This window comes from Camellia sinensis, chromosome 14, assembly GCF_055761805.1.
Source record: "Camellia sinensis isolate YWXY chromosome 14, ASM5576180v1, whole genome shotgun sequence".
Lineage (NCBI taxonomy): Eukaryota > Viridiplantae > Streptophyta > Magnoliopsida > Ericales > Theaceae > Camellia > Camellia sinensis.
This window is the reverse complement of record NC_138974.1, coordinates 21,691,828-21,700,734: the sequence shown is the minus strand read 5'-3', so window position 1 is coordinate 21,700,734 and position 8,907 is coordinate 21,691,828. Positions and strand designations below refer to the sequence as shown.

The 8,907-nt window shown below is 31.3% G+C and overlaps 1 long non-coding RNA gene across 1 annotated transcript; it reads left to right on the top strand.

Moving 5' to 3' along the window:
- LOC145807824 (uncharacterized) lies at nucleotides 1-8,591 on the top strand. The gene is made up of 3 exons (XR_014351242.1): nucleotides 1-321; nucleotides 6,352-7,284; nucleotides 8,262-8,591. It is a non-coding gene; the product is annotated as an uncharacterized LOC145807824 (long non-coding RNA).
- The last annotated feature ends 316 nt before the right edge of the window (nucleotides 8,592-8,907 follow it).

Below are 8,907 nucleotides of genomic sequence, written 5' to 3'. Positions count from 1 at the left end.
ACCCAACTTTGATTGATTTTGGGTAGGTCCCATGTCCTTTGGTGGACAGACACTGGTGAAATGATTCAAAATTTGCGAGCGCGATTTGAATCGCAGATCAACCACCCATGAACCGTATGTATCCGACCTGCCCGTATGTATATATATTTTGGTCTTCGACTAGCATAATTTCAGAATCCAAACCCTACTTCTCTCACTTTTCTCTCTCTCTCAACTTTGTTCTCTTCTCTCTTGTTCATCCACTCAATCGACAACATGATTCAGTAACGACGAACGACAAGAGGTGAGCGACGGTAATGCTAGTTCTGTTGCACGGCAGAGGTATACTCTTCTTCTCTTCTTTTCTTCAAATCTATGATTTCAGAAAGTATATTTTTGTTCATTTGAGATCTAATTCTACTCTCATTGATTTGGGATTTTTTCAAAACATGGTAATATTTATTCCATTTCCGATCTATTATTTCATTTTAGATTATCAGTTGTTTTCATTGATTTTTTGTGTCAATGAAAGAGGGATATACACTACTGTATATTTAGATTATCTTACCATCTAAGAAAAAGTATATTCAACCCCTCAAATCTAAACCTCAATCCGCAATTACCATATTAAGTGCAATAAAATTTGTTTTTGTATTTGAAAATAATTTCTTATCGATGGACACAAAATAAATAAATAAATAAATAACATGCGAATTTTTAAAGTGCTCATTTTTAGTCATCACAGCTCAAAAAAATCAAGTCATGCAACAGATTTGTGAATTAATATACATAACACCCCCAAAACCAAAAAATGACACAGATCTATGAATTGATATTGATTTATAAATAAAAATTTGCACATGCATTTGCTGTTTTTATATAGATTTTTAGGAGTTTTTAAAGATTATGCGTAACAAATATATGAGTACCATATCAAGCATAAAAATAAAGAAATAAAAATGGAGGAGACAAAAAAAAGAGAGGATTTTTAAGATTTCAAATTGAAAGGGCTAGTTAATTAAAACATCTTGTTTTTCTAAAAAGTCAATCGATTTTCATCCATGATTAAAATGCAATCATCAAATTTAGTACGAAAAATACTTGAGACACTTGATTTATCACCCCTAAAAACTACTCTTAACGATGTGTCTGACAAATGTTAAATTTTGATTTGTCAAACATTTCATCATGTGGGGTCTAACCTTAATGTTACATCATTAGGGGTGGTTTAGGGATGGTAAATTAAGGGAATTGTAGCATTGTTGATTTAGAATATAGACACTAGGGGTGTTCATGGGTCAGTTTGGTTCTGTTTGACATTAAATTTGGAACCAATTGGTTCCAAGTTGTTGGACCCATAACCAAACCAATCATACACTAGAACCAACCCAACCCAATCCAATCTAACTCGAATTGGTTTGGGTTAGAATCATGGTTCCACTATATTAAAAAAAAAAAGAAGTGAATCAATCAATAATAAATAATTAAAATAAATAAGCCTTTTAACATTTAAACATAACACAAATAAAGAGAAAAAAAAATATTTAACGCAAGACAATGCACATTAAATTCAAATCAAGCTTAAACTTAACCAAAACACATCAAATCTATTAATACAACCAATACAAATACGAAATTGAACTCAAACTTTTAGTATTTCCTTCGTTTACTTAATAATTGTTGTATGTGGGAAATTCTTAGGTGCAATAAAGTTCATTGTAATAAACCAATTAGGTGAAAACATGTTAATATAATTTTAATATATATACATATATAAATAAGTTCGGTTCTCGGATTGGTTCTGTTTAGGCAAGGCCTAAACCAAAAACTAACCCAATCTTATCGGTTTGATGATTTGAAGACCAAAAATCAAACCAATGCACTCAAAACCAACCCAACCCAACCCAAAGAAGTTGGTTTGGTTTGGTCCGGTTCTTCGGTTCACTAGGCAATTTGAACACCTTTATTAGAAATCACGTAGATGAGAAAGAAAGAAAAAGAAGTGCTTTTTGAGGTTTTGATTTGTAGAGAGAGAAAGAAAGAGAAAAAGGAATAGGTAGGGTAAGAGAATAAAGGAAGCATCCCATTTGATACAATTAATGCAACGTGTCTTTTACATTTATCTCATTTGTAGAATACTCTTTGAGCACATTACGTCTAAAAAAAATCTTTAAAAAACTGAATTCTTATGTAATTGGCTCAAATGAAGAAAAATTATTGAGTATTCCAGAAATGAGATGAACATGTTACATTAATTGTATCAAATGAGACTCTCCCTTTATTCTCTTACCCTACGTATTCCTTATTTTCCCTCTTTCTTGCTCAACACTTCGAAATCTCGAAATCACTGCTTTTTTCGCTTTTTCTCATTTGTGTGGTGTCTATATACTAAATTTGGTGATTATACTTTATACTTCAATCATGGATAAAAGTCAATTGACTGTTGAGAAAAACAAAGTGATTTAATTAACTAGTTCTTTTCAATTTGAAATCTTAATAATCCTCTCTTTTTTTTTCTCCTCTATTTTTATTTTTTATCTTTCATTTTTATGCTTGATATGGTGCTCATATATTTGTTACGCATAATCTTTAAAAACCTCTAAAAATATATGTAAAATTGAGCAAATGCATGTGTAAATTTTTATTTATAAATCAATATCAATTAACAGATCTGTGTCATTTTTTGATTTTTGGGGATCTTATGTATATTAATTCATAGATTTATTGCATGACTTGATTTTTTGGGGTTGTTATGACTAAAAATGAGCACTTTAGAATTTCACATGTCATTTTTTTGTCAATCGATAAGAAATTATTTTCAAATACAAAGAGAATTTTATTATACTTGTTTGTGGATTGAGGTGTAGATTTGAGGGGTTAAATATACTTTTTCTTAGATGGTAAGATAATCTAAATTAATTTGCTAATTTGGATTTGCTTATGTTGAAATTTTTTGAGGATAAACTTATATGCATTCAAAACTAATTTTCATAGCAGCAAATTATACTGATAATTTTGGTACTTTATCCTTTATGTCAATTTGAACCCTATAATTTGAATTTACCCGGTTTTGTTTATAAATTTTGAATTTTATCTCAATTTGGTCCAATTAAAATCGTTCATTAAGATTTTTGACAAAAATTACACGTGTCTTATTTTTAAGGTTAAAATGGACAATCCATCCATGTTCCCTGTTTAACTCAATGAGATTAGGGGTGCTCGCAGATCGGGTGGCATCCCATCCACCATCCGTCCAAAATTAGGCAGATTGAAAAAAATTAATCTACATTTGTCCACCAGTTTGTCAAATGTGAATTGAGCAGGTTGTGTAGATTAGCGGATGGATGCGATTGGTTTGGCAGTTTGGACTTTACAAATTTGAACGATTTTTTGACTTATAATTACTTTTACAATATGTCAAACTACTTTAAATTACTAATAATATCAAAGATACTACACAAATAACATGTAATAAAGTGACTTGCATGAAATGTTTTTTCACTTGCAGGATTCATATTGAATAATAATTTTTCCAAAAATAAATATATTAAACTTTTAAAATGAGAGAGGTAGGGTTTTGTTGAACAAAAAATAAATACTAAAAAGATTTACTTGCACAATAATTTTTTTTAATATTTATTTTGAACTTCATCTACACAGGGTTTTCCTTAAATCACATTTGATAGAGAATAATTTAAGAAATACATAGCACAAACCAAACCCTAGGTTCTCATCATGTATGCTTTGAAATCTCAACAAAATATCTAAATTTATGCAATGAAAATACCACATATCCATCTATGAAAAACCATATTAAAATAAATTAGAGAAATTCCTACCTCAATAGATAAGAGGAGAAGGAAAGCCCAAAAAATTGAACTTGCCAAAAATGCGATTTGTCCCGACCAAAATGAAGCTCTCGACATGCTCTATATTCCGTATCAAAGGAACAAGGTGAAACTCTAACTCCAAGTATGGTAGATCAAAGTTTTTTGTAGAGTTTGGGTAAAGATTTAAGAGAAAGAAAAGAGAACTCTCAGGATGAGACAGTAGAGAGTGAGAGTGAGTGAGGAAAAAGTGAGAAAAGAGAGAGGGTATTGGTCAATATATAGTGCAAGGGTAAAAAGTGAGTTTAGGCCCACATATTTGACTTAAAATGATAGCTCATATCCGCTGAATTCGAACGGATCGTTAGAACGCTCAAACCTGTACTAGAGCAGTGAATAAAGGTTTAACAAATAGCTAGAGCTTGCAGGATTTTAGATTTCTGTAGAATAGAAAGCTAGAGCGACCAAACCTACACTCAAGTGAATTATATTGAAAGCTTAGGTGCTCAAATGTCGAACAGGCATAACTCTGTCGTCCGAACTTTGTTTTGGGTTGTTCTTATGTCTAAATCGGAGCTTTGAAAATAAGCTTTCCAATGGTTCTAACCTCACACGAAGATTAAAAGTGTGGAGAAAGAAAAGGGTAAAGGAGTAAAGGCTATTCAAGAAATAAATATTCGAATCAAAATTTTTGGCTCAATCTTACTCAATCGTCATGATGACACATCAATCAATTCTCTAATATCAATTGAGGAGGTTCTCTATTACGATAATCAAAGAGTCAAATTCTATTAACTCGAGGAGTCTAACATGCTACAAGTTCAATTGTTTTGCTATGTGGTTTGTTGCCACTGTTGTCTTTGGTTAAAGTTTTCTTCTTTCTGGTTATTCACTTAGATTATTTTGAATTGATAAGTCTACGGAACCAAAAAATTAACTAGAAAAATATCATGATTTTGAAATCTATGGTATACATCCAAAGTTTTTGTTACAAGCCACACTTTGAATGAACCTTGACCATTGATGTTGAATTCTGAATATTTTTCTAATATTGTAGTATTGTTGTTCTTGAATTTGTTAGAAATTTTCAAAATTATAGGCGCTATTTTGGAATTTTTGGTTGGAACTTCTCCAACTTTTTGCTTTCGATTTATACTTGCATATGATTGGACTTGAATTTTTGTGCCAACCTCGTTGGGATGAAAGGGGTTTCACCATAATATAATATGTGCTCTCCATTTCTCTTATTTATGTATGCTTTACTATTATGTAATGTTTCTTTGATCTACGTCATTAAAGATTTTATTTCATACAAATCCATTTATCTATACCTAAGATATATAAAGGGAACACCTCTATTGGTGTTTTAAGACCTTTTTCCTCTTCAATGCCAAATATTTTTTTGTTTCCCAAATTCCCCTCCTTCGTTTCTTATTGTGTTTACACTATCTTTTTGTCTTATTCTATACTAACGACTCATAGATCATTTATAACTCCCTATATATAACTGCTATATATTTCAAGCATGTCCATATAGGTGTGCACATCTACTAATACTAGTGAAAAACCACTTGTTTTGTACATGGCAAATGAACTACTTGATAATTTCTCAAAAATTATTTTAAAATCTAGATAGGATTATTATTAGTAATAAGGTATCATCAATATACTCCTTTTGTTATTTCGTTGTTTAAGTTTTCAACAAAATCTAGTCATTTTTTACTATGAAATGAGAGCAAGAGAGGAAAATCATGCACATTTCCCACCAATAAACATTTTGTATCATGTGATAAGTATGTGAGAATTATATAATACAATATAAAAAGATAGGAATGAAGATTTAAGAAAAAAGAGCTTTTGAAATAAAAAAAGAAAGCAGAGAAATTGAAGAGAAAATAAGAGGGATAAATGGAAGATTATGTTATTGTGAAAAACAAAGTTTCGTGATTTCAATTTCTATAAAACCCTAATTCATTTCCTTAATCGTTCATAATCTGCATTTTTTTTAGCCGAAGACGATCATAATTTGACGTAAATTTTGAAACAACATATGTATAGGCGAGAAATGAGGGTGATTTTTCTCATTTGATCTCATTTTGTAGTTATTTACTTTTCATATTACTGACTTCTATTAAAGATTTGTACAATGGAGTAATAGAAGGGGGACATTGACACTTGATCAAAAGCCCAAGGGATTAATTGTCACAATTTATGTTTAGGGACCAAAGTTGGATTTGGTGTAAAGTTTAGGAGCACAAAGTGTAATTTACCCAATAAACATATAAAAAATGCTCAACATAATAAATCTGAATGAGTTGAAATTGTTTAACATATAAAGTATGAACTTATTAATTTTGTTCAACATAAATATTTTGAATATATTCAATTTGTTTAATTTTATTTTGTTGTACAACAATAATATGTTCAGACAACCAGTGTTAAGCTAAATTCCAAATAGAATTTGTTATGAAAGTTGAATCGCTAACCAAATCAAAAGCAAATTTGAAAAATATAGTTATGTGAGAATCAAATGTGTGAATTGCAGATTTTCAAAGATCTTCAATGGCGACAGTGTACCAATGAGATGATGGCGAGATGACAGATGGAAGTCACTGACCGAATGAGAACTATGGTGTGTTTGTGAGATGTGTGGGTGTAGGTGTGGTGTGTACTCAAGCAAAGTGGTGTGTTACCTTGGGGTTAAAAATTGAAAAATTGAAAGTTATTGTGTGGACTAAGATATTTTCAAAATTTTAAAATTATTATGTATATTACTAAGAATGATGTATAGCGATTCTGGTTTAGACCCGACCAATTTGATGTTTTGGATCCGGGCTTTATTGTTGTATATGGTTGTTCATGTCCTATTTCATTATACACTTCATTGTGTTGGTTATCGTTGTGTTTTGGTTGCATTTGGAAAAGGTCAGGAGTTAGTTTTTCAAAATGGTTGTTGCCCAGATTTTGACTTTTTTGCTCGAGCGACACTTCCTGCGCTCAAGCGGTCTTTGTGAACTTCCACTACTTTTATAGGTCTGCAGAGATACTGGGACTTGGTATTCTTCGCTCGAGCGGTCGTTCTTGTGTTTGAGCGCGGGTCTTCTATCTGCAAATTTTTTGGAAATTTGTATTCTTCGCTCGAGTGACAAACTTCTTCGCTCGAACGGTCACATATTTTGTGTATGGACGCTCGAGCGACCTGCGCGTATATCAATCGTAAAAAGTCACTTTTGAGTCACTTTTTCCATTTCTCTCTCTCTCTCTCTCTGTCTGTAAACATTCTAAAACCTTAAGTTAAGACCCTCTCTCTCTAAAACTCATCCTCCCTCTACAAATACACTTAGATCCATCCATTTCTCCACCTTAGCCCCTTTGATAAAAAGATAGAACACGTCAGGGGCTTCCTTTTGATCTGAACAAAGTTGGGTTTGAGCGTTGTTGAAATTTCCTACACTCTCTCTCGCCTTCTAAGCTTGAGGTAGGGATTCTTCGCACTTTCTATGAGTTTTAACTTAGTTATTTGTTATTTCTAAACAATATTGTGATTTAAAAAAATTTAGAACAAATCTAGGATTTTGGGTAAAAATCAAAAGAGAGATTTTCAAATGGATTCTTAAAAATAGTTTTGGAATTGTAAATGAGGATGAGTGGTGATAAAATAGTATGTTTTTATCCTGGGATTGATTCATGAAGAGAAAAGGAGTTTTGCCCTAAATGTCTCAAATGTTGATTTTGTATAAATAACGAAACTGATATTGAAATTGTGAAATTGGATTGATATTGATGATGATGGTGGAATTGGATATGTATTATCATTCACATCTTGAAATTTGAAAAGTTTATCGTTATAATTATTTATCTGTTTAGAAATATGTGTTTTGGACTATCGGTAGAGGATAGTTATGATTGTTGTAGAAATTGCATGAGAATTAGGAGAATTGAAACTATTTTCTTATTCATTTGCATTGAGCATTATCTCATACTTATATATTGGAAAGGTTTATCGTTTTGAAAAAAATTGGTGAATTTGGGATGTAAGTGTTGTCTTGTTGAAATAAGTTGGTCTGAGTGTCCATAGTGAAAGTCCAAAACCCGCGCATATACATGGGTGGCAATCCTACGGACTAAATTTCCATGAAATGACAATAGTAATGCTTGTATAGTTTACGTTTACATGGGTGCCGATTTACAGTTTCCTACGGACAAAATTTCCATGAAAGGTTATATTTGTTTTGAAATTCCCAGAGTGTGATTCACTGCCTTGTTTTCTATTGTAAATGAAATGATTTACGAGTTGTGTTATAACCTGGCATTACATGGTTTTGAAAGAGATATAAAATGTTTTCGGCATGTGCATTGCATATGCATTCACCTTATAGCTTTGATAAGATTCATATATTGTGTTGGATTATTTCTACTGGCTTTGGCTCACCATATATAGAAAATCATTTTCAGGTACTGATGATATGCCTCCGCTAAGGCAGTAGCTTGGGAGGACTTGGAGCAAGAGCTTATTTTGCTTGTCTGTTGTATTTGTTTTGTACAAGCCTAGGGTTATATTTGTATTGAGCGCAGACTCACTTTTGTTGTAACCAAGCCTAGTCTTGGAAAATTGTAGCCTTTGGGGCATTTCTTATTTGCTTTAACTTTTATTTTATATTTTTCATTTATATCACATGTTATAGGTTCAAGGTTAGGACTTGTGAACGTGTAATTGCATGTGCTATCTCTTGTAAAACGGAACCATATGAAATGAAAGGGTATTTATCCTTGGAGAATCATGTATATCCATTGTCGTTATTTATTAATATTGTGGGTGGTTTATTTTATTTATTTCGGGGTTTTACATGATGAGCACTGAGAAAATTAATGGTGTGTAAATAGAATTTTCCATATTCTTTTGTTGTCCTTAAACTGTCAAAATTTTGTAATCAATAAACTCTATCCAAATCTCTATTTCAAATGTATTTTTAAATTCTTAAAACTAGCATATTATTTGTGCTATTCATGGGTATAAACAAATAATCAAAAATTAGTTTCTAAATTAAAATAATAATATAAAATATATTTAAATTATGAAGTAACAATGATTTATAATCAA